Here is a 27,176-nt window from a genome sequence, read left to right as displayed (position 1 = left end):
CTTAATATGGCTGCTGTTTGTTTGGACCCGACTGGGTGTGTTCCAGGCGCGCTCCAGACTCGGTTGCAAGGTGGCTCTTGCAGCCCCCTTTTGCATAGGAGGAAACGGAAATTCGGAGAAGTAGAGCAGCTGGCCCAAGGTCACGCAGAGCTGGGACTGAATCCAGGAATCAGACTGTCAAGATTCCAAGGCTGCTTTTTCCATCACACCAATACAGCCTCTAATTCAAGAAGGCCTGAAATGGTTAAAAACAAAAACAAGTATTGCTGCCGTGTGAATCCAAGCCCCAGTGCCCCGTTTGAGCCAAATTTAAAGGTACTGAAATTTGATGTATTTTTACCACTTAACAATCCTGTGAAAACTGGGTTTTAAACCTGTCGAGTTTAAAACCTCATGAAGAACTATTTGGCTACCAAGTTAAATAAGGTCATCAGTGTGCATTTCTATATCCACATTGAGGCTCTTAAGTTCAGACTGATGGAACTGCTCCGAAGAAGTGGATTTGGGTGGTAAATAACCTTAACTACATTAACGACTTTTTAAATTAAAAAAAACAAACAAACAAAAAAAAACCTCTCATTAGTAGAATTTGTGCTATGTTGATGAATACAGTTCTTTGTTTTATAGTACGTAAAAGCCTTACCAGAAATAAGCCAAGGGTGTTTCTTTCCGCCTCCCATTTATTTTAAGACTAAAAAGAGCTATGGCAGATACTACCTACTATATATATAAAGAGATGAACAAGATCTTACTATATAGCACAGGGAACTGTATTCGCTATCTCATAATAGCCTATAAAAAAAATATGAAAAAGAATATATATATGTATTCATGTATAACTGAATCACTATGCTGTACACTAGAAATTAACACAACATTGTAAACTGACTATACTTCAGTTTTTTTAAGGGGCTGTGATTTAGATTTTCACAATCTTTATGGAACACCTGCTAATTTGGTAAATGTTGCACTAGGCTTGTGTATCATCTGAATAGACTGCAAGTAACTTCAGCAGTCCTTGAGATGATAGCCTTCCAGATTAACAACACAAGAGCTGAAATGTGTAAGGTCAAAGGCAGGAGAATATAAGAAGTTATAAACCACTTTGTAGAATATTTGTAAAAAACTACTTGAGTCCGAAAACTCTTCATCAACTCTACAGAACTTAAAACTGTCATTAAGTTCAGCTATATATATAAATGGACAGTATCTGAGGGATCCAACCTGGTGAAAGAGGACAGTAATTCCACTTAGCTTGGCCTTTGAAAGACTGAGATAAGTATTATATTCATGGCTTCAAATTCCAAACCAAACGAAAAATCCGACTTTCTGTAAAGAATCAAGATCTGGATCTATCTCAACTGTGTACCCAACTTTCCCAGAGCTTTATGAAATTCAGTAAAATATCATGGTTGCAGATATTACTAATTAGGCTGTTTAACAAATGTGTTAGGAGAACGCAACCTGCCAGACTGTCCGTGGCACGCAAATGAAGTAGTTACCCTTCGTACACTTGGGGAGGGGTATAGTCCACTGCAGGAGGCAGGCAGGTAAACAAATAATGACTGCCAAGAGTTCAGAGTAAACGCCCTAAAAGAGGGGAGGATAGGATGGGACAGAAACAAAGGAAAAGGAATTGCTAGCTCTGCCCTTTGCATTAATCAAGATTCCAAGCAAATTAATTTAGAAATTCTAAAAAGTGCTTAGGATTCATGATTTGCAGATACTAACTACTATGTATAAAATAGATAAACAGCAAGGTCCTACTGTAGAGCACAGGGAAATACATTCAATACCTTATAATAGCCTATAATGAAAAAGAATATGAAAAGGAATGTATGTATGTATAACTGAATCACTGTGCTGTACACCAGCAATTAACACAACATTGTAAACCGTAAATTGGAAGTACAGTATACTTCAAAAAAAATTGCTTAAGAAAATAAGCTATGAAAATGTTTTGATATACATAAATCATAAAAAGTAAAATATAATTTCAATACAAGTAAAATCAAATACTCCTTCAGCCTCCCTTTGCTATAGTAATGATAAATGATTTTTAACTATTCCCAAGTTGACTAGAGAACACGCGTTCTAAAAACTCTTGATTCTTCTCAATTTAGTTACTTGTAGGTCTTACAAGAAGTCTATCTCAAAAATTGCTGTCTGGGACTATGGCGTGCAAACAAGTGTATTTACATCTCGATATGCACTTTGCATATATTTTCATTGTTATCTACTTAATAACTGTCCATATCAAAACCTTTATTAGCTTTCATTTTGTTCCAATTAAGTATAGAAAATGAATAGCACAGGGAACCATATTCAAAATCTTGTAATAACCTTCAATAAAAAAATACGAAAACGAATATAGTGTATGTATATGCATGACTAGGACATTGTGCTGTACACCAGAAACTGACACATTGTAACTGACTATACTTCAGTTAAAAATAAAAATAAAAAAACACATGCAAAATGACAAAAAATATAGAAAATAACAAATTGAACATGTGTATCTTGACAATACTTAATCAAAGGTGACCCTCTCAAAGTTTTCATGAATAGAACAAATGTAAAATACTGTTTCATGATTAGAACAAATATAAAATATTGTTTCAAGTATTTCCAAAGATCCATGATTTCAGAATTTTCAGTTATTCTGGTTTAATACTATGTCAACAAATTCGATGTTGGTGAGGTTTCCCCAAACCATCTGCTAACCATGCTATAGTCAATGAATGACATGAGCTCCAAGGAGAGCCTGGAACTCTACCAGCATCGTAGCTGTAGTTACTTTTTCAAAAGTCCAAAGAGAAGATGCACAGTGTGTTGCAGGAATTTATCCTATGAACACTGATATGATACTCTTAATGTACCAATCTTATTAACTCATTTAATCCTCATAACACCATGAGGTGGGCACTTTATTGTGCCCACTTACGGAAGATGAAATAAGAGGAAGGCAATGCGTGTCCTTCCCAATTTTTAAGATTATAAGATTAGTAGCACGAGGGGTGTTACCTAATACTCTGCGGAGAACAAAGGCTTGTGTCTCCAAAAGCCAGGAATTAGCGCAACTTTTTTCCTGCCCACAACCTAATCAAGAACTGAACTGAAGGATGAATTAAAGTAAAAATGCTACCATCACCATATCACACCAGCTTGGACCAAAGCTAACTGCCCGCCTATTTGGCTTCCCTTACTTCTGGCAATGTTTACTGAAACTACAAAAAGCAGTAAGCACTGGGACCTGACAAAAGACTTACAAAGAGAGGCAAAGCTGAGATTAAATGCAAAGGACAGAGTTAAATGAGGAAGTGAATTTAGAAATGACTGTGTTGACTCTTGAGGAAAGCCCAGTGAACAGGCTTTACCTTCAAGGGACCTAGCACTCGTTCTCCTTTAAAAATATGTTAAAAATGCACAAAAGAGTCTCTGCTCAGGAAGTCAAACATCTGATTGTTAACTAATGACCTCTTGTGGCCCCATCTGTGACAATCTTGTTTTAATACATTACAGAGAACAGAAAAAAAAAAATCACAAGTATAACATAGGCATCCCACCAAGATAAACAGGAAGACGATCTTTGAGTTCTGGGAAAAGCAGCTAAAAATCTGAGGCATTTTCTAACTATAGTATCGGGACATGCACAAGTAGGTGTCTTTGGAAAACAGCACCTGCTCGTCTCTGTACTGGGGGTTCTGCCAGATCCCACATGAGCTGTGAGCTTCCCCACGGCCATGGAACCAGCTTTACTATCTCTCAGGTTGTTTCCTCGTGCAAATAAATGATTTAAATAGACTTTCTATATATTCAGGAAAATGTCTCTATCACCCAACTTCATCAGCTTATGATTTAAAACTTACCTACTATAACCCAGTTAAAAATCAATCATCTCATTTCAAGAAATACAAAACTTTACAACCATTTGTCATTATAGTGATTTTTTTGTATTACAAACATGGGTTAGTATATACATTATGTGTTAATGTAATTACACAAAAAGCTGGGACTTTTTTCTTTGGTTGGTTTTTTTTGACAACAAACATAACCTTAACATTGAACCAACTTTTAATGTAGTCCCAATTCAGTAACTTAATGCCAATCCAGACTGGAGGCAGCTAAATTATTTCTGTAATTTTTGTGTGTGTGAAAAAATGTAAACATGCACAAAAATAGAGTTAACAGCATAATCAGCCTCAACCCTGATTAGTTCAATAATTAGCAACTTCAACAATTATCAACATTTTTATACCCTTGTCTCTCCCATTTTGCCTTTTTTAATTTACTTTTTGTAGAGTTATACTTGACATATACCACTGTGTTAGTTTTAGATGTACAACATAATGATTTGATATATATATTGTATAGTTTGTGAAATGATTATCACAGTTTCATCACTTCACGTAGTTACCAAATTTTTTTTCCTGTGATGAGAACTTTTAAGATCTACTCTCTTAGCAACTTTCAGATCTACAACACAGTATTGTTAACCACAGTCACCATCCTGCACATTAGAGCTCCAAGATTTATGTCTAACTGAAAGTTGTACCTTTGAACCCCCTTCACCCATTTCCCTCACCCTCAACCCCCACCTCTGGCAACCACTAATTTATTCTTGGTCTCTATGAGTTCAGTTTTTTTATTTTTGTTTTTTTAGAAACCACACATAAGTGAGATCATATGGTATTTGTCTTTGTCTGACTTATTTCACTCAGCATAGTGCCTTTGAGGTCCATCCCCACTGTCACAAAAGGAAAGATAGCCTTTATTTTTATGGATGAATAATATTCATATATAAATATATTCGTAAATCATATATCTGATATGCTATATTTGCAAATCATGTCTGATATATTTTCAAATCATGTATCTGATATACTACAGTTCAGCATAATCAACCAAATATTTGCAAATATTTTCTCTCCTCCTGTAGAATGCCTATTCATGTATAAATACATTTGAAAGTCATATATCTGATATATTTGCAAATCATATCTGATATACTATATTTGCAGATCATTTATCTGATATACTATAGCTTATCAGCATAATCAACCAAATATTTGCAAATATTTTCTCATGCTGTAGAATGCCTATTCATGTATTACTATTCATGTATAAATATATTTGCAAATCATATATCTAATGTAAAATATATGCAAATCGTATATCAGATATACGATTTGCAAATATTGTCTCTCATTCTGTAGAATGCTGTTTCATTTTGCTGAAGGTTTCTTTTTGCTGTACAGAGCTTTTTGGTTTGATGTGGTCCCACTTGTTATTTTGCTTTTGTTGCCTTTGCTTTTGCTGTCACATCCAAAAAAATACTGCCAAGATGCACGTCTGAGAGCTTTTCCCCTGTATCTTCTTCCAGGAGCTTTATGATTTCCGATCTTTCGTCCATTTGAGCTGATTTGGGGGCATTGGTGTAGGATAGGGGTCCAGTTTCATTCCTTTGCATGTGACTGTTTAGTTTTCCCATATTCTTGGCCCCTTTGTCATAAATTAATTGACCATATACGTGTGGATTTATTTCTGGGCTGTCTTTCTGTTCCCTTGATCTGTGTATCTGTTTCTATGCCAGTACTGTACTTTTGTGTGTTTTTTTCTTCATCTTTTATATACATTTTCCCTGGTCTCATCTCTTTGTCAGGAGACATTCTTATTTAAATGTTCAACCCACATCAAATGGGAAGGCCAATTCCTTCTCCAAGGACCTGCAGATCTTCAGTTTTGCATTCATAGTTTTCATTCTCGTGACCACCCCTGACCCTGAATTTCTGCTCCTGTAAAACAAAGATCTCCTTCTTTTCCCTGTTCCCTTCCTTCTGCTCCAAAAAGAACCCAGGTTCCAAACTCAGCTCTTTTTAAACCTCTTTTCCTTCTGGCCCCTCCCAGGGGTCTCTTCACAGGGCTCTGGCTACTCCGTTTTGGGGGCAGGGGTCCTTGACACTAAACCACTGCAGGAAACTGAATTTGTCTTACTGTGTAGCTTGCCCCCTGCGCTCTGGGCTGGCCTTCAGATATCCAACTGCTCACTCATATTATCTCCAAGGTCTTATACTCAGAGACTTTCTCTTGAGTAGCCCAGAACTGGCCAAATTTGAAATTTCAGCCTCTCCTAGTGACTAGTACCTGGATACGGAGGGAAGTGATGTGTGAGTTCTGTTGCTACTGATACAGTTTACTTGCACATCCTTTCCTCAACTTAGGAAGGCAAAACTAGTCATAGTCTAAATTCTAAATGAGAATGGTTTTCCTTTATTACATTCCTGCTTATTAATAGTCATTATTTTATTTTATTAAGTTTTTTTCTCATCCACCACAGCCTTTCTGGTTTTTTAACTGCTCTCTGTTGTAGCATACCATTTTCCCACCACAACTGACTCATCTCTTCTCTTCTCTGCCAATTTAGCTTTTACCCATTCTACAAAGATCATCTGAAATCCCATTACTCTCACAAAATGTGTGTATACAAAAGCATGCATAAATAAACACCCAGCTAATTTTTTCTTCCATTTTTTTCCTTTTTCAGTTTTATTAGGTAGAATTATTACAATTCAACTGCACATACACATTATATTGCATGTAAATACATATATACAGTATCTTGCACATTTTTTTGTTTACATAGATACACTGATGATTGTTTCTAAGAACAGATAAGAGCTTTAGCTTTTTAAACTTACATAGTTATAACACCCAGCTAGTTTTAATGTAGTTTTTTACAGTTCACAAAAGACTTGCACATACAAATTCTCATTTGATGCTCTTACGTTCTTAACAGACTATGGATGCATGTTATTCAGACTTCCATTTTACATATAAGAAAATTCAGTCTTTGTGCGGCCAAGCAACTAGCCCAAGGACATACAGTTAAATTGATACAGTTTTGCATTTCAGGGAAAACCTTTTTTTTTCTTTTACCTTTTGATCCCTTTCACTTAAGGTCCGATTGGTTATGGGGTTTTGTTATTGTTGTTTTACTATATCTTTGTAATATAGTTTGAAATCAGGAAGTGTGATGTCTCCAGCTTTTTTGTTCTTTCTCAGGATTGCTTTGGCTATTCAGGGTATTTTGTGGTTCGATACAAGTTTTAGATTTTTTTTCTATTTCTGTGAAAAATTCCATTGGAATTTAGCTAGAAATTACACGGAATCTGTAGATTGAGTTAGGTAGTATGGACATTGTGACAATATTAATTCTTCCAATCCATGAACACAGAATATCTTTCTATTTATTTGTATCTTTTCCAACTACTTCCATCAGTGTCAAATAGTTATCAGTACACAGGTGTTTCACCTCCTTGGTTATATTTATACCTAGGCACTTTATTCTCTGTGATGAAATTATAAATGGGATTGTTAATTTCTCTTTCTGATAGTTTGTTATTAGTGTATAGAAGCACAACTGATATGTATATTAATTTTGTATCCTGCAACTTTCCTGAATTTATTTATTAGTTCTGACAGTTTCTTGGTAGGGTCTTCTCTATATCTAATATCATGTCACTTGCAAATAGAGAAAACTTCTTTTGTGATTTGGATTCTTTTTATTTCATTTTCTTGCCTAATTGCTGAGGCCAGGACTTCCAGCAGTATGCTGAATGGAAGCGGTGAGAGTGGGCAGTCTTGTCTTGTTCCTGATCTTAAAGGAAATGCTTTCAGCGTTTCCCCATTGAGTATGAATGTTAGCTGTTGGGCTTGTCATATAAGCCCTTATTGTGCTGAGGTAGGTTACCCTTCCTCCCACTTTGTTGAGGGTTTTTATCATAAATGGATGCTGAACTTAGTCAAATGCTCTTTCTATATCTATTGATATGGTCCTATGATTTTTATCCTTCATTTTGTTAATGTGTATCATGTTGATTGATTTGTTGGTAGTGAACCATCCTTGCATACCTGGATTAAATTCTACTTGATCATAGTGTGTTCATCCTTTTAATGTATTGTTGAACTTCATTTGCTAATATTTTGATGAGGATTCTGCATCTACATTCATCAGGAATATTGGCCTGTAATTTTCTTTTTTCTGTGAAATGTTTGTCTGGTTTTGGTTTGGCCTCATCAAATGAGCTTGGAAGTGTTCTTTCCTCTTTGATTTTTTGAAGAGTTTGAGAAGGATAGATATTAAGTCTTATTTAAATGTTTGGTGGAATGCACCAGGGAAGTTCTCCAGTCCTAGTCTTTTGCTTGCTGGAAGGTTTTGGTTACTGATTCAATCTCCTTACTAGCAGTAGGTCTGTTCAGATACTCTATTTCTTCACGATCCAGTCTTGCTTGGTTGTATGTTTCTAGGAATTTATCCATTTCTTCTTCTTGTCCAATTTGTTGGCATTTAATTCATGGTAGTTTCTAATTTTGTTTTCTTTTTTTGGCTGAAATATTATAAGGCATATCCAAACTTTGATATACATGTTTGATAAGGATTTTAAATAAAACCGTATCCACCATGCCATTATCTCACCACCAAAATTAAGAAAACCTCTTCATGCTATCATCTATCGTCCAGCAAGTGTTAATTTTTTCTGATTATCTCACTGATTCTTTTCACAGTTGCTTCATTCTATTTAAGATCTAAACCAGGTTCATGTATTGCACTTGAGTGTCATGTTTTTAAGTCCCTTTTACTTGATTTTACTAGTTCCCTGTCCCCCCTTTTTTCATATCATAATTTGCTGGAGAAACTATATCATTCGTACTGTAGAATGTTCCCGGGATTTAGCTGATTGCTTCCTCATGATATTCCTCCTTTTCTAGAATTCTGGATCCAGAATTTTTATTCGATTCAGGCTCTGTGTTTTAGCCAAGAATACTTCATAGTGCTTGTTGTGTAATACCTGTTTCATAACATCTTCAGGCACATAATGTGTGGCAGTTTCATTATTCGTGATGAAATATTGTTCACGAGTTCAAATGATTTCAGCTTGATCCTTGCCTTAGAACTTTTTAATCAGCCTTTCACCTGTTTTAGCAATAACAACCATGGCTAGCTGCAACGTTTCATCAGAGATTGAACAAAAAATAATTTCTAATTCTAGCATTCCTTCTGAACTTATTAGCTGAAGTTCTACTGTGGAGAACTTTTTTCATCAACTGTTTTTTTACCCTGAAATACAATTTTCATATATTCGAATTGTTTTAATTATTCTTTTTGATGATTAAATTGTTGCACTTCCGTCCAATGAGAAATTATTCAAGTTGGTTCCTGTGTGTTTTAGATTTGTTCACATTAACTGTGGATAATTTTCTTGCTTTCTGGCCCAAGATGGCCCAGACTCATCTTGTACATTTCCTGCCCCTGACCCAGTATTAGTCATTTTTTTCAAAGATCCCTGGTTCCTTTTACTACAAAATGGTAGTTAGAAGCCACCATCAGGGATTCCCATTGTCACTGGGTTGTGATTACTTCTAGGTCTTTCCAATGAACAGAGCTAGGAAATAGGTCATTTTTTCAAATTGAATCCATAGTATTATTCCAGTTCAAATATAAGATTACAGGGTTTTAGTTTAATTTCTCTGATTTTATATTTGTGTCTTTTTTTCTCTTACACTAAAATTTTTTTCCTAATGACATTTACATAGCTACTTATCTGCTTTATCCTACTTTAAGGATTTATTGCATTCTTTTTGTCTGTATAACATATCCGATTAGGGAAAGACAGTAAAAATACTGTGTTTGAAAGTCATCTGACAACAAGTTTATACTTGTAGCACAGGGAACTGTATTCAGTATCTTGTAGCAACTTACAGTGAAAAAGAATATGAAAACAAATATGTGTCTGTTCCTGTATGACTGAAGCATTGTGCTGTACACCAGAAACTGACACAACATTGTAACCTGACTATATACTTCAATAAAAATATATTTAAAGAAATAAAGTCATTTGATCTAGTTCTTTTCTCCATGTGGCTGTGCCATCAACTTGAGATATAGTTAGTTTAGTTTCAAGTACATTTCCAGTTTCTAGGGGATTGATTTTTTTTTTCCTTTTTGGGATAATTGCACTTTAATTATGTAGTATATAGCACGGAGCTAGGCACTGTTCTAAATTCTTTGTGTGTATCATGTGATTTAACCCTCATAACAAACCTTTGCTGTGGGTATTTACATTGAGGGAGAATGAGGTGCTAAGAAGTTTCATAGTTCCTGAGATCACAAGCTGAGGGAGATGGATTTAACCTGAAGGATCTGATTTATATTCCCATGGCAAAATATGATAAATTCCATAAGAGATAAAAGCAAACTAATTTGGGGGATTCAAGTTACTGAATTTGGGGCATTCAGTAACAGGGACCAGAAAGAGGGACTTATGAAAGAAGGGGACTTTAGAAATGTTCACATAAATTTCCTCAAATGCCCTATTTTCATTTCATTCCATTCAAGGATATGCAGTGAGCAAAAAATTGGAGACAACCTACACCGACATACAGGGGAATGATATGCAACTATTTACAATTACTTTGGCATTTATTACTTTTGGTCCACAACTAATGTGTTTTATTTTCCAAATGCTTTTCCTTTTACGTTTATTTGTTTGTTTATTGAGTTATAGTCAGTTTACAATGTTGTATCAATTTCCAGCATAGAGCACAATTTTTCAGTTACACATGAACATACATACATTCATTGTCACCTTCTTTTTCACTGTGAGCTACCACAAGATCTTGTATATATTTCCCTGTGCTATACAGTATAATCTTGTTTATCTATTCTGCATATGCCTGTCAGTATCTACAAATTTTGAACTCCCAGTCTGTCTCTTCCCACCCCCCTCCCCACTGGCAACCACAAGTTTGTATTCTGTCTGTGAGTCTGTTTCTGTTTTGTATTTATGTTCATTTGTCTCTTTCTTTCTTTCTTTCTTTCTTCCTTCCTTTCTACCTACCTTCCTTCCTTCCTTTCTTTCTTTCCTCCTTTTCAGACTCTACATATGCGCAATCTCATATGGTATTTTTCTTTCTCTTTCTGGCTTACTTCACTTAGAATGACATTCTCCAGGGACATCCATGTTGCTGCAAAAGGCGTTATGTTGTCCAAATGCTTTTAAAAGTTTCTCTTGTTCACTAGTTTTCAGCAACTTGATGATATCATGACTTGGTGTTGTTTTCTTTGTTTTAATTCTGAGCAAGGTCCTCATCATGCATATACATACATATATTCATTTTCTTTTTCTTCATTAAAGTTTATTACAAGATACTGAATATAGTTCCCTGTGCTATACAGAAGAAACTTGTTTTTTTAAATCTATTTTTATATATAATGGCTAACATTTGCAAACCTCAAACTCCCAAATTTATCCCCTCTCACCCTCTTTCCCCCAGTAACCATTAGATTGTTTACTATGTCTGCAAGTCTGTATCTGTTTTGTAGACAAGTTCATAGTGGCCTTTTTTTTTCTTTCTTTTTTTAGATTCCACATATGAGTGATATCATCTGACATTTTTCTTTCTCTTTCTGGCTGACTTCGTAACTATTGTTTCTTCAAACATTTTTCTGCCCCCATTTTTCTGAGATTCAATTTACATATATATTAGATGACTTATTATGTCTTTTCCTTCCTCTATACTTTCATTTGAAAGCATTTCTATTGCTATATCTTCGGGTACATACTTTTTTTTTTCAATCTGGTTTTTTTTTTTTTTTTTTTTCTTCATTTCAGTTACATCATCTTTTTCAGGTCTGGAATTTCCAACTGGCCTTCTCTTTCTATATCTTCCATTTCTCCCTTCAGTTATTGTCTATATTTTTGTTTACATCCTTGAGCATTTTTATAAATGGTGTTTTAAAGGATTTGTCTGCTAATTCCATGCAATTTCTGGATCTGTTGCACTTGGGCTAATTTTTCTTTGTTTATGGATTACATTTCCCTGCTTCTTTGCACATTTGCTAATTATTAATTGGATTTTAAACATTGTGACTATTTTGTTGTCGGGCCCTAGATTTCATTGTCTTTCCTTAAGGAGGGTTAGATTTATTCTGGTATGAATTATATACCCTTTTGAAGCTTTTTTAAAGCGTTGCATGTTGCTCTCGAGAAGTCTGATGCCAGCCTTTCTTACCTTTATAAATAATGTTATCTTTATGCCTGAGGTCTCTGAGGCTTTTTCCTTTCTCTTTTAAGTCTAGTGGTTTTTCTAACGTACATGTCAGGGTTCTTCATTACAGGTCATTTTTCCCATGTATGTGGTGGCTTCTTTCAATATTTATTTTTAAGTTTTCTCACTTCTGGGAGCTTTTTAAAAATTTTAAACACTCATTTTATTCCATTGTTTCATTTCTCTTCTTCAGAGATTCCAGTTACGTGTATGTTGATTCTGTGTGTGTCTGTTTTCCGTCCCTTTCACACTCTTGTTAATCCCCTTTTAAATATCTTTATCTCAGCTTCATTCTCGCGTTGTTTTACTCACTTTCTTCATTGTCCCTTATTAGGTTTTTATTTGAATTCCTTCTTCCTTAGGCACCTGGTCGTCCTTCATCTTTTTTAGACATATGCTTTTTAATTCAAGTTTTTTCCTGAGTTTGGTCAATTCTTATTGCATTTCTTTCCTTTTTTTTTTTTTTTCCAGTCCATATTTCTTGTGAGTGTTTGAATTTATGATTCTGAGTGGTTTGATTATCTTTACATGATGGTTTAAGAATGTATAATTCAGTGTAGAGTTTTATGCTATAGCGCACTGCTTTGGGGTTGGTTTTGTTGGGAGCGTTTTTTAAGTAAATGAGCTTATGGTGGTGTTGAAGGGTGGAAGGGTTGGTGTGTCCTATTTTTCAGGATCTTTTTTTTTTTTGGATCCTTAATTTAACTTTCTTCTTTCCACTCACTGCAGTTTCTCCAAGGCCCCCCCCCCCCATTCTGTATTCCTCTGATGCCCTCACAAAAGAAATGCTGTATTTGAGGCAGCTGTTTCCAGTCCCAGTCACCTTCAGGCATCTTGCATGTATCCAGTATTGTGAACAACACCTCCCAGAGCTGAGGTTTTGTTTTATTTTGGTTTGGTTTGGTTTGGTTTTGGACCTCCTGCATGCTGATCACCTCCCAGAGCCGAAGTCTTTTGTTGTTATTTGTTTGTTTGTTTTTAATAGAGGGACTGGGGACTGAACCCAGGACCTCGTGCATGCTAAGCGTGCGCTCTACCACTGAGCTCTACCCTTCCCTGCTAGAGCTGAGTTTTAACACGCAACGTTGGACATTTCCTTCCTGGGGTGATTTTGGTCAACGCTTTGTTTAAGTCCTTTGCTCCCCTCTCTTCTTTTGAAGGGACTTGTTTAAGTCACAGTTCCCCTACTCTAAGCATCCACAGGCTTGTAGGAGCGGGATTTCTGTTGGAATTTGATGTTTATTTCTCTACTTACAGGTAATCTGAAGTTCGAGTTGTTCCCTGTCTCCTACAAATGCCAAAGGCTGGGTAATATATGGTTTTATTTACATTCTTTGTTGATTTTATGGATTTGGGGAGGCTGTGCAGACAAATTCTGATTCAAGCATCTGACATTATGTTCGAGAGCTGGAATCTCTATTTGGAATTGCCTCTCTAGGACCACAGTAGGGTGCTTTGTGAGCATATAGGCCAGAGGAGCTTCAGAGCAGGAATCAACATTTTAGTCTGTACCAGGGGCCAGCAAACGTTTTCTGTAAAGGCCCAGCTATTAAATATTTTAGGCTTTTGGAGGCCATACTGTCTCTGTGGACCAGCAACTCTACTGTGGTAGCATAAAATCGCAAAAGACAAGTAACCACATGAGTGTGACTGTGTTCTTATAAACTCTAGAACAAAAACAGACATTGGGTCGGATCTGACCCTCAGGCCATTGTTTGCCAACTTCTGGCACCTATTAACCCATAGGAAATGGCTTCAAAGCAGATAAAACAAATTCCAAATGTTTTGATAGGTGGTTCAATAGAAAACTCAGAGATTTTGTTAGTAAAATAGTAATTTAATGTCTCTCGAGTTTCTCATTAAATACAAAAATATTAGCTTGTATACTCTATTAAATAAGCAGAAGGATAGAACTCTATCTTAAAACTTTACAGTGTATCAAGTATGACCATAGAAGATGTTTAATGATGGGGAAATGTTCACAATATGTTGTTATGTAATAACACATTTCAGCATTCAATTAATACTTGCTGAATGAGTAATTCTTGATTACAAAACAATATTACAGTGTGATGTTGAAGAGGCCGAAATGTTTACCAAAATGTTAACGGTGACTGCTTTTAAATGGTATGGCCATGCACAATTTTTGTTTCCTTCTTTAATCTTTCTTTATTCTGCAATGATTCAATAATAAATGTGTACAACATTCATTAAATATATTTGCTTTGATCTAAAAGAAGCAAGCAATAATGTAGTTATTTTTTTTTGTAACAGAGTAACAGTATTGCAATAATAAAAGAATTAAAAGACTTAAAAGGAAAAGTTATGTTGGTTGTTGGCCACAGAAGAAATTTGACAAAATTACTGGATGCAGTCTGGTCCAGTGGAGGGATGGATTTTGGAGGAAATAACTGAGTTCAAATTCAAACTCCTTTAGTATTAACGTGATTCTTGAAAATGAGACACCTTCTTGGGTAAAGAGGAAATAATATTATCTCCCTCAATCTTGTGGTAAGAATTAAAAGAGATAATTTACACAACTAATTCAAAGTGCTCTGTAAAGCAGACTTACAACTCCATTAGCGTTCCAAACTAATTCCTTAGGAACACCTTCAAAATTTGTTTTGAGCTGAATTTTTGACCCATTTTGTCTTCTCTTCTATAATCACATGAAGTCTTTCTCTACATCTTTTTATTCCGTGAATGCTTATCATTATAAGGGTCATACCTTCAAAGAACACCAAGTGAAATCCTGCACCCTTCTGGAAACTGCTACCATGCACTTGCTACATCACCATTACCATTTTATGTGTATGTAATAAAAGGGTGTAGTGTTTTGCATTTGAATTTTTTCACACAAATGACCTTGTACTCATGTATCGATCTGCAAATTGCTTTTTCACTAGGCCCTTCCTCTTCTCTCTTGCTGCAGAATCATTGGGACCTTGCAAAGTGTCCATCACAGCTTCTCTTCTCTTGGTCAAATTCTGCTTATGCATGATAATCCCAGAAACAATAAGAAGGCATCTTCTGCGCACAGTGGTCTCTAAAAATATTTCTCAGCACTTGACTCCTGATTGAGTCAATGTAAAGGAAGCTTTTATGACAGCAATGCCAATGTTCGAGTAAATGCTGTTAGTGTTATATCTTAGGAATTACCGCAGTGATGTAGGAAGGATTAAGAAAATGATGAACAGCATTGGATGCTTTCTTCTTCATGTTTCCAACCAAGATCCTTCTTTTGCAGTAGCTGGAGCTCTGGATCATTCCTTGGATATTTTTGCAGATGTAGAGTCTGAAAAGACTCAATGAAAATTTAAGTGTTTTAATTTACTGAACAAATTCCAACCAGACTTCAAAATGAAGGTGCAAAAAGGGGGCAAATTAATACAAATCACTTAAATGTAATAAACAATGTGAAGATGATGAGAAATTCATTGCTATAGAGAAGACTTACTTCTTGAATAGAATGTTTAAAATGTAATTTCATTTTTAAAAAATTGTTTAAACCATTTTATTTTATTTATTTGTGGGAGTGGGGTCCTTGTTTTTTTTTGGTTTTTTTTTTTTTTTTTTTTTTTGGCATGGAGGGGCTGGGGATCGAACACAGGGCCTCATGCATGCTAAGCACGTGCTCTAGCACTGAGCAATACGCACACCCTCTCCTCAGAAAATCAATTCTTTACAAGTTGGGTTTGAAAGTTATTTTCAAAAGAATCAAAATACTTCAAAACTCTTCAAGAATGTTTATGTCATTGAGACCCATATGACATTTCCCCTGCTCTCTGATGAGTCAGTTTTGCGAACACTTTAAATGTTCCACAGTGAAATGGAAATGTGACTTCCTCAAGTGGATCTTAACCCGTGAGTAACCCTGTAACAATGAAATGACTGCGTTTTAGAAATATTTTATAACAGTTATCCATATGAAATTTAGAGGATCTCTAAAGATAATGTCGTTTTATATCAAGTGAATTTAAACCAAAACACTAAGACCAACTTCATCAAACAAAATTGCTTTCTGGCCTGCTGAGCGTTCTAACTGTGTTTAACATATATGAACAAGCAAATTAAATAGTTTAAGAAATAATATTAATATCCTAAGGCTATCATTTTGATAAATCTCTAGTTGGAACTTAAAGCAATTAATTATAATTTAACTTTACTCCTTAAGTGTAATTAGATCTGGAATCAGTGTAATCAGTGTAATGTATAATCATTGTTTTAATAAATATATTTACAAATATCGTATAGTGATTTTTATAATTCCACTCGTGTGCCTACTTGCTAATGGATATAGGGTTTGAATATACAGGAATTTTTTTTAAGTTATTTTTCTTTTATTTGTTCAACAGACATTTTTTAAGTGCCTGGGTTGTGTGAGATGCTGTTCTGGTCATTAGGGATACAATAATGAATAAAACAGAAAGGTAATCCTTATTTGTATGTAGCACACAGTGAGAAAGACAATCAAAAGGGTAAATATAAGGGGGGAGGGTATAGCTCAGTGGTAGAGTGCATGAGGTCCTGGTTCAATCCCCAGTACCTCCATTAAAGTAAAGAAAGAAATAATCCTAATTACTCCCCAACCAAAGGTAAATATAATTACAGGATGTTAGAAACTGATCATGCTAAACGAAAAAAATAAAGCAATGGAGAGGGTTAATGTTTGGGAAAATTGAATTGTTGCCTAGTGTGGCTGGGGAAGCCCTGGGAAGGTGACTTCTGAACCGAGGGGGAAGGCAGTGGGGAGCTCATCACACAGACATGTGGGGAGAAACACCTCAGGTAGAGGAAGGAGCAGGTACCAAGTCCTGGTCTTTGGTAGCGTCATGCCTGTGCTGGGTAGAGAAAACAGGGGTTAGACCAGCAGGAGATCAGAGCACAGACATCACTGTCGGGCAGCCAGATCGCATAGGGCGTGGTGGCTGTTATGAAGAACTTCGGCTTTTACTCTGAACGCAGTGAAAAACCGTATCATTGGAGGGTTTTCAGTAGGGGAGTGGCAAGGTCTGACTTAAATTTGTTTTTTTAATGGAGGTACTGGGGATTGAACCCAGGACCTCATGCATGCTAAGCATGCACTCTACCCCTGAGCTATACCCTCCCCCTGACTTACATTTTTAACAGAAAAAGACTATAGGGAGCAAGGGAAGACATGGGGAAACATCTAGGAGGCTATTGTAATCATCTGGGCGAGAGACAGTGGTGGCCTGGACCGTGGTGGTGGTCATGGGATTGATAAGTGGCTCAATTATTCTGTCAGGTGGATTTGGCATGGCTTACTAACAGATCAGCTATGAGAGAGAGAGGTGAGTCCAAGTCAAATGACACCAGCATTTTAATGTTTGTTTTTGTACCTGAATAGAATGGAGTTACCATTAGCCGAAGCAGGAGGATTTGCTGGAGATGCGGTTTGGGGAGGGTGGCTATCAGGAGATCAGTTTCAGGCCTGTAAAATTTGAGCGGTATATTACTGCTGTAAATGGTGGTGTCAGGCAGGCAGCTGGATATCCAGATCTGGAATTGGAGGAGAGGTCCAGGCTGGAGAGAGAAATTCGGGGGGTCCCCTGCATATAGATGATATTTAAAGCCATGAGAGTCAAAAAAGGATTACCAAGTGGATTAGAAAGAAAGAGAAGAGAACCAAAGACTGTGGTATGGGAACTCTCACATTTACAGGCTAGAGAGATGAGGAGGACTATGAAAGAAAGACTGAGGAAGAGTTGGCAGGAAAATGCGGGAAGGACCGGAAGAAAGCAGTGTCCTACAAGCTGAGTGAAACAAGCGATGATGCAAGGAGGAGGAAGTGGCCGACCATCACAGATGCGGCTGACAGGGAGAGTAAGGCAAGGGCTGGGACTGACCGGTGGATTAGCAAAAATGCAGATGACCAGTGACCCGAGGAGACCAGTTTAGGAGTGGGCTGGGTGCATCTCTGATTGTAGTAGATTTGACAGAGAATTGTAGACAATGAATATAGAATTTTTACTCTAAAGATGACAAAGTCGTCTATAAATTAAGGCAGTAATTGAAGGGGGTGGTGGAGGCGATCAAGGGATTTTTTTTTGGAAGATGGGAGCAAAAACATGTTTGCTAATAGGAATGATCTAGGGAATCCTTGTAAAAAGAATGTCAAACATTGACTCATGAATTTCTTTGCAATGCTGGGATGACAGTCGGGGCAGTGGGAGAGAGTGGGGAAGGGGGGGAATTAAAGTGCAAGTCATCTCCTGAGGGCAGCCGCAGTGTATGCGACAAAGGAGCTGTGGTTGTGGTTGTGGTCGGTGATTAAGATTTCCCTCACAATTAGCCATGGTCCGTTTGTTAAAGAGCCTTGACACTCTGTGTGATGCTTCATCTTCAGCTGTCACTTCTATAGCATTCACTTCATCTGCATTGGAGGTCATTGCTATACACTGCTATAGTGCACGCGATAGACGGATTAGACAGACAGACAGGTGTGGATATAGCGCGGGCGTGTATATATATAAATACACAGCTATATGTATTGTACATATAGTAACATACAATATTATACAGCTGTCTACACACACAACACACACCACGTATATGTAACTATATATAGTACATTATTATAAAACTGTCTACACACATATCATGTATATATATTCCACAGTGACCTTCAGTTACAGTGTGTGTATACATACATATACATGGGACTCCCATACCATTTCTGTATACACAGGCATACAAAATTGATGCTATACGTTGCTCTAGTGAGTGCTGTATATCGGACATTGTTCGATGTATGATATAAATAGTTGAAAACCCCAAATTCCAGTTCTAATAGTCCTTGAGCTTATCACACCCCAGGAAACATACAGGTTGCTTACTAAAGCAACAGATGGGAAATATACAACCTGTGGGGCAGGAAGAGAAAAGGGAGTCAAAGAATCAGGCAAGGGCCAGAGCATGTGTAGCCAAAGAGTGGTCACGGTACAGGTAAGCAGGGCTGAAAGGAGCTGTGCACACGGTGCTAGGAGCTGGAAGAGGCAGCCAATCCACTTTGCAATGGCCGGGGAAGGTTTTTCTGGAAGCGTGATATGGTACTTCCCACCCTCCCCAAATGACCTTTCCTAAGTGAGTTTCAATTCTATCTTTCCCACCAGGGCTGATAATCATCTTTTCCACTCACTTTCTTTTTTGACTTTCAGCATAAACTTTAAAGGATTCACATTGGCCTTGGAACCCCGAATTTGTACATTCACAGAGACATATCTGAATTATTGAGGCAAGGTATAAATAAATATATATAAAATGTATAGACACACCACTTCATTTATATAGAGTTGTACACAAACACAGTAATTCAATATGAGGCTGAAGGCGTTATAATTTAAGACAGATTTCAGAAAGATCACCATCAGCCTATATCAAAAACTTCATAAAATTATTTCTGTTCATGAAACATACAGTTAAAGCAATTTTCATCTACTTATGTCCACTTAATTCTCACAACTTCTTGGAAGTCAGTGGAATAGGCATAATTTAATTATCACCATTTTCCAGGACAGATGATGATAATTTGGCGAGTAAGCAAGGTGGTCTATAAATCAAGGAAGAAGGTACCACGTGGTTGTCAAACCAAGGAGATACCAGGACGAGTTGGAGTATATAGTCGAGGAATTGAAACACTAGAAAGATCATAATAGAAAAACAAAGGGTGCAATGCACCCTTGGTAAGTGTTTTAGACAGGAAGCTTCTGGCTAGGCGCTTACATACTCTGTGACATGACATAAGGGCATTTGGCCGCAGGTAAAGAGTTCCAAATGGAGAAAACCCTCTCGGTGCTTCCAGCTCTCTGCTAGAGAGCTACCCTGATGTCCTGCGGGCACTTCAAACTCCAACAGTTTAAAACAGCTCTCACGCCAGCCTCTTCTTTCATTTCAAGCCTTTGCTAATCATGCGGTTGTCTGAGATGGACACATCAGAGTGGCCATTGGCTGCTTCTTCTTGCTGTTTCTCTCTCCACATCTGTTTGGTTGTCAAGTAAGCCCTGCCAGGCAGCCTCCTGAGTGTCCCCATCACCATGTCGTACCTGGTGCAGCGTCGGGGCTGCACAGGCGGAAACTGGGACGGCACTGTTGTCAGCTCCAGTTAATCCACAAGGGGAATGTGAATGTAGTGTTGGTAAAAGACACAGAGTGCAGGGCATTAACAAGATCGAAGTGGGCTCTGGCTCAGGCAGAAAAGTCAGCAAGACTGAATCCAGTCGGGGCAGTGTCTTGAAGGACAGGCAGGCAGTAGTCAGGCTACCGAAAGTTCTTCCAGCATCCAGTTCTCTCCCATGCCACCCCTCCTCCTCATAGGCCCACCAAGTGGGACCACTCGTGAGAATCACTGGAGATTTCCCTTCAGTGTTTCAAGGATGCTGCGATCTGGGACACACTGACCTTCCCCAGCTCTCCCTAGATTACTGTAGCCATCTCCTGAACAGTCTCCCTGCTTGCAATCCCTTTCACCCGCTATCAAACCACCTTCCAAAACTGCTAGTGGAGAATTATCTTTCTCAACGTGGAAGCTATACACTGCTCCTGTGTTCAAATAAACAAATGTTGGTGATTCCCCAATCAGCACGGTAAGGCAGACTCCTTAGGGTACCACATGGGACCTTCCCCACAGTGGCTCCACTCTATTTTCCTAGCCTCATCTCCTGCCACCTCTCCCATTAAAACCACAGAAGTTCTTCCACAAATAAATGCAGTTCCCTCATGCCTCTGTCTTTGGTTACATTCTTTCTTCTGCCTGGGAGTCCCGCCGCTTCTTTACTGCCTGGTAGAGAGAAACAGAGACAGAGAGATATTTACTACTTAAGTTAAGAGTTTCAGTAGAGTAAAAAAAAATGAGCACTCTGTGGAAAACAAAAATCTTCAGCCTTACTGAGTAGGAGCCTAACACAGAATTAAACTACACACATCATGGGGACTTGAAGAAATTCATACATAAAGAAAATCAATCAGTTCAAAGGAACTTGAGTACAACTTGATTATTCTGCTTCTACTGGAGTAAAGAATAAGTTATCCCATGAAAAACTTACAATAAAGACATTCATGCTTATAATAAAGACGTCTCGTGTTGACAAATGGACTGTAAGATAGTTCGAGAAATATATTGGTTCTCAACATTCCTCCTGATTAAAGTCATGCTACATGCCATAGAGCCAAAGTTAAATTTGGTCCAGGCAGAAATTCTAGCCAACAATGTGGGAAATAACCTGGACAAGAACTTCAGTTCTTTAAAGACACACGCACTGGATATAAACCTGAGACTCTAGATTATTTGAAAAGCTGGGAGTTTGACTAAAATACTAGAGGACAAAAATGTTTTTTGAAAGAGAGAACACTAAGAGTAAACAAATATTTGAAGAAACTAATAAACAAAAATGCAAATATCTCTAAGGGAGGGATTGGGATTAAAGATATAACCCTTGGGCTTGAAGAAGACGGAGAAAACGTGTTGAAATATCTGCTTGTTATGTTGAAACCAAGAAATAATATTATGTAAAGAAATGGGATAAAACATAGAAAAGAAAAAAAATCTATACAGATGTCATAAGGAACTCTAAAATTTTTTCAAAAATATAAAATATCCCCAATGAAGTAAAGTCCATGAAGAGAAGGTAGAATTTAGAGTCCTGCTTCCTACTGAAGAAGAAATGCAAGACTGGAGAACAGCACGGAGGAGGAAGCAGCAGCTGGGAATTCAAAACTTACCCAGAAGACAAACCTAACTAATTCAGAAGACTCAGAAAGACACAGAACTCTTGTTTACAAGGAAAAAGAAACTGAACATTTTAATCATTGCACTGTCCAACTGAAGCAGCCAGATCTTCATTCTGAGCCAGGGGGCAAATACAGTATAACAAAAGGGAAAGTGAAAGGTGTAAATGAGTTAATGGACAACTGGTAGATCATTGGAATGATGTGGTAAAAGATCAGAAAAGAGAGATGACTTATGCCACATGTGCAAAATCTACACCAATATTAGCTGAGAATGATACAGACCATCTACAATCCACGAGTGATGGGACGGGAGCTAGGAATGGACAGGGAGAACAGCCACAAAAAGCTGTGGCTTGACTTTTGATCACTGCAGTTAACAAGAGCACAACTGGAAAATAAATGCAAAGCCCTGGAAATAGAAGCTCTGAAAGAACGCCCTGAGCAGACGAACATTCTTTCAAAGAAACCGATTCAGGAAGAATGTAAAGACGGAACAGAAATGGTCAGTGGAGAGGAAACAAATACTTACAGGCAGAGAATTCAAGACATGGAGGATGATTTCATGAAATACAGTTTCCTTCAGTAAAAACTTGCTGTTATTAAGGGAGAGCCCATGACTCACTGTTTATGTTACAGAAAGAGCCCCGACTGGAGAGAAGGAAAAACTTTTCAGCATAAGACAGAAAGAAAAACCAGATAAACAACCAGGTCCTACTGTAAAGCAGAGGGAGCCCTATTCAATATCTTGTAACAGCTTATAATGAAAAAGAATATGGAAAGGAATGTACAAATATATGTATAACTGAATCACTATGCTGTGCACCAGAAATTAATACACGTTGTAAACTGACTATACTTCAATTAAAAAAAAAAAAAAGATAGAAAGAAAAAGCAAAAAATAGCTCTGCTTAAAGAGCAGTGACCAGGAAGACCTGAGCATCCAGTCTCTCCACAGAGAAGTTTTCTGATTCATTGATTCATTCCTGGGTCAGCCTACACACACACCCCCCCCCACCAACTAAAGGCTGTTTCATTGATTCTGTCATCTACTCTCAGTAAATAGACGTGACAAGAAGTTACCTGGAGTCTGTGGCTAGGACTCCACCTAGTCTGAGATCTTCTTAAGAAGTATCTCTGTAAACATCTACTTCTGATCTATGATCTGTTTAGCTTCATCAGTACACTTGGCGGCCAAGATGTCCACCATCCTCCCACCTCTTAATGGTAGAGCATCCTACCGGCCCCTCCCCTAGTGCACTTTAATCAAAAAGATGAGACTGAAGGAGACTGGGAAAAATCTCCTTTCTGATTGTGAAATCCTGAGACAGGAAAGTACACCTATCTGTTTTTCTGATGAGGTAGCAGGTTCTCAGGGATGAGCAAACTTTTTCTGTAAAGGGCCATATAGAAAATACTGTAGGTTTTGCTATATGGTCTTGTTGGAACTACTCAACTCTGCTATTGTAATATGAAAACAGTCACCAGTAATATATAAACAGATGGGCATGGCTGTGTGCCAATAAAATTTTATTTACGAAAACATGTTGCAGCTGGATTTGGCCCTCAAGTAATAGTTTGCCAAGCCCTGATCTCTCTGATAAAAAAAAATGTTGCTTCATATCTAGACCTTGGTGCTACTTCATTTAGAAAGCATGATCAAAACATCCCCCTTAGCCAAGCCCCTGTGAACGTTAGAGGATCCTGTCCACTACTGATCGTGGAGATAACTGACCACCTGTAATTGAAGAGAGATGCCTTGTAATGGCTTAGAACCTGAAAACTGACCAAGCCACCACCTTATCAAATGGGACCTGTGGTGTATTTTTGTCTTTTCCAAAAATTACTACAACAGTATTTCCAGTCTTACATGCTCTTCCAGAAACCTCCCTCTCCCCCAATTAAGAGGTAGATCTTTTACCTTTGAATGTGGTGATTGTCTGTAATGACCCCAGAAAGAAGATCTCCAAAGTTAAGTCATAAAAGAAAATACAGCTCCCACGTGGCTCTGTTTTTCTCTTTGGGATTGCACCCTTGAATTTTAGTGCCTTGAGCAAGGAACCCAGAGAGGTCACGTAAAAATGTTCCAGCTATTGGCCCAAATGAGGTCCCTGATGACAACCAATATCAACCACCAGAGATAGGAATGAGGAAAGCTTTGAGATGACTCTAGCCCCAGTCTGACTTTTTGAGAACTCCCAAGCAAGAGGTATCTGAGCCCATTCAACCCCCTAGTCCAAACCATGAGAAATATTAATGCCACGATCATTGTCACTTTATGCCCTTAAGAATCGGGTGATTCACTCTGCAGCATATATAACTGGAGCAGATTCTGCTAACTGCAGGTGGGTGCTGCTGTAATAAAACAAGAACTGGCTTTGGGAGCAGGCAGTGGGAGAAGGGTAGAGCGTCACAAAGATACTCTTAGCTGAAGCCTGATTGCCTTTAAGGAGACTGTTGGTGAGGGCTTAAAGGAAAGTGGGGGAAATGTTATTGGAAGCTGGAAGGAGAGAGATGTTTGTTATGCAGTGGTGAAAAGTCTAGCAGTGCTGTGATCTGTGATAACATGGAAAGTACGTGATGTACCTAATGGACTGATGGAGCCAGCCAAGGAGATTTCCAGTCAGATTTCACAAATACCACCTAGTTTCTTTAAGTTCCTTATCAGAAAGCACAGGTGAGAGAGAGAGGAGCGAAAGAAAGATTTTTTTTAAATATTAAGGATCCAGAAAAATTAAAAATATAACTACTATATGGTCCAGCACAATTGTCAGAACCAGGAAATTGACATTGGTACAACACAATTAACTAAAGTAAAGAACTTATTTAGGTTTCACCAGTTTTTACATTTTGTGTAGCATTATCATTTCAATCTCATCTTCATGTCTTCATTTTGCCCTGGTTTTTAAAGGATATTTTCACTGGATATGGAATTATGTTTGTCTTTTACGGGAGCATCATGGCCTGACCTACATGGACAGCTGCAAGAACAAAGGATTCCAACACCAAGAAGCACGCAACAACACAACAACTAACCACACCCCCTCCCCTTTTTAGTGTAAAAGGAGCCTGAATCCTGACTTGGGGAAGATAGTTCTCCATGACATGAGTCCCCTATCTTCTCGGTCTGTTGGCTTTCTGAATAAAGGCATTATTCCTTGCCCCAGCAACTTGTCTCTCGATTTATTGGCCTGCCATAACACGAGCAGAACAAGTTTGGACTCAGTAACATGGAATCTTTGGTTCTAGTCTTAATTCCGCCACCAGATAATCATGAGACTTCATCTGCTAAAGCCTCCTGGGTGTTAGGTTCTTCATCTGAAAAATGAGAGTTGGGCCAGGTCATCTGGAAAGTCCCTTACAACTCCATCATTCAAATTATACAAAGTAATATGGAAAATGATAATGGGATAAAGCAATTATAAACTTAAAAATGATATCCAAAGTATAATAACAGTATATAGCCACAGTCATTGACACTAGGGACATGAAAAGATATTTGTACAGCCATGTATCTCCATGTTCACAGCAGCATCATTCACAGCAGCCAAAAGGTGGAAGCAACCCAAGAATCCACTGACAAGTGAAAGGGTAAACAAAATGTGGTGTATCCATCCAATGGGATATTATTCAGCCTTTAAAAAGAAAGGAAATTCTGACACATGTTACCATATAGGTGAACCTTGAGGACATTGTGCTAAGTGAAATGAGCCAGTGCCAAAGGATAGATACTGTATGATTCCACTTATACAAGGTTCCTAGTTGTCAACTTCATAGAGGTAAAAAGTAGAATGGTGTTTACAAGGGGCTGGGGGAGGGGAGAACGGGGGAATTAGCGTTTATTGATATGAAAAGGTTCTGGAGATTGGTTGCATCACAATTAACTGAGCACTTAAAAAGGGTTAAAATGGCAAATTTTATGTTATGTGTATTTTGCCACACTTAAAAAATTATAATAACAAAAGAAACGAGGGAATTTTGTAGAAGTTTGGTAGTGGTCTTGGGACTTTGCCAGGTCTGGTTCCTCAAATAGCCCTCTGTAGATAATGATAGGGTTAGGCTCATAATAAAGTCATGAGTGTAAATTAACATCCTGGGGATTTCCAGTGAGGTTGCTGGGAGACATTGTTTATATTTAATGACTAAATATGGTATTCTGAATTTTTAACATCGTATTGTAGCTATGTTGAGGTGAGGATTAACTAAAACTTTAAATATCAATTTCCTCTGATTAGATTATACTAAAGAATATATTCAGGTGAAATAATCTCATTTGCAACAACACAGATGGATCTAGAGATGATCACACTAAGTGAAGTCAGACAGAGAAAGACAAATAGCAGATGATCTCACTTATACGTGGAATCTAAAAAAATGATACAAATGAACTTATTTACAAAACAGAAACAGACTCACAGATGTACAAAATAAACTTATGGTTGCTAAAGGAGAAAGGGTGGGGAGGGATAAATTAGGAGTTTGGATTAGTAGATACAAACTACTGTATATAAGAGAGATAAACAACAAGGACCTACTTATAGCACAGGGAACTACATTCAATACCTTGTAATAACCTATAATGAAAAAGAATATATGTGTGTATATGAATCACTATGCTGTACATCTGAAACTAACACATTGTAAATCAACTATACATCAATTAAGGAAAAAAGGAATATATCCAGAGACAAGCCAATGTAGAGATATACATCCACCTGTAAATGATGAAGCCAGTGGGTTGCCCACCTCTGCTGCCATCTGTCTTTTTCTGAAGGCTCAGGTTGGGGCATTTCACCTTGCCTGCAGCTCCCAAATTCCCGAGGGCATCCCAGGCACAGGACTGTGCCAGGCAGCCTGGCCTCTGGGAGGACAGGCTCTGAGAGAGAAGTTCTGAACATCTGACGGGGAAGCAGTGGATACCCTAACATTGATGTAAAGTCAAGGACCTTCCTTTGAATATAGGTCCCCTGATCAGAGATCCATGTCATCTTTCTTATGCAAACTACATACACAAATCATCATTTTTTAATTTTCCAGTCTTAGTTCTTCGAGTTAAAGACAGAGACAAAAGACACCGTGAAGAGAATCATTTTGAGTGCAGACTTTATCCAAATTCTCATTTTCCCCTAATCTCTTCTAATTGTCCTACTCATACTTAATTTTACAGAATTTGTTTTTTTAATTAAACCTTTTTTTTAAGCAATTTGCCATTCTTGAGGGTATCTAAAACCTTCAAATTTGTTTTCAAAGAAGCAGGTCTTATATTAGATAAGTATTAGTCAGTTTTTCTAATGTTTGCTTTAATGTTATATAGAAAGAAATCA

General features: G+C 37.5%; 2 long non-coding RNA genes across 2 annotated transcripts; both read left to right on the top strand.

Annotated features, from left to right (window-relative positions):
• The first annotated feature begins 23 nt into the window (after positions 1 to 23).
• LOC106729455 lies at positions 24 to 17,211 on the top strand. The gene is made up of 3 exons (XR_001365869.2): positions 24 to 315; positions 13,366 to 13,416; positions 15,041 to 17,211. It is a non-coding gene; the product is annotated as an uncharacterized LOC106729455 (long non-coding RNA).
• A 6,931-nt stretch (positions 17,212 to 24,142) lies between these two features.
• On the top strand, positions 24,143 to 25,018 carry LOC116667263. The gene is made up of 2 exons (XR_004324091.1): positions 24,143 to 24,197; positions 24,764 to 25,018. It is a non-coding gene; the product is annotated as an uncharacterized LOC116667263 (long non-coding RNA).
• Positions 25,019 to 27,176: the final 2,158 nt, after the last annotated feature.

This window comes from Camelus ferus, chromosome 11, assembly GCF_009834535.1.
Source record: "Camelus ferus isolate YT-003-E chromosome 11, BCGSAC_Cfer_1.0, whole genome shotgun sequence".
Lineage (NCBI taxonomy): Eukaryota > Metazoa > Chordata > Mammalia > Artiodactyla > Camelidae > Camelus > Camelus ferus.
Note: the sequence above shows the minus strand (reverse complement) of the source record. Positions and strands in the feature narration are given on the sequence as shown.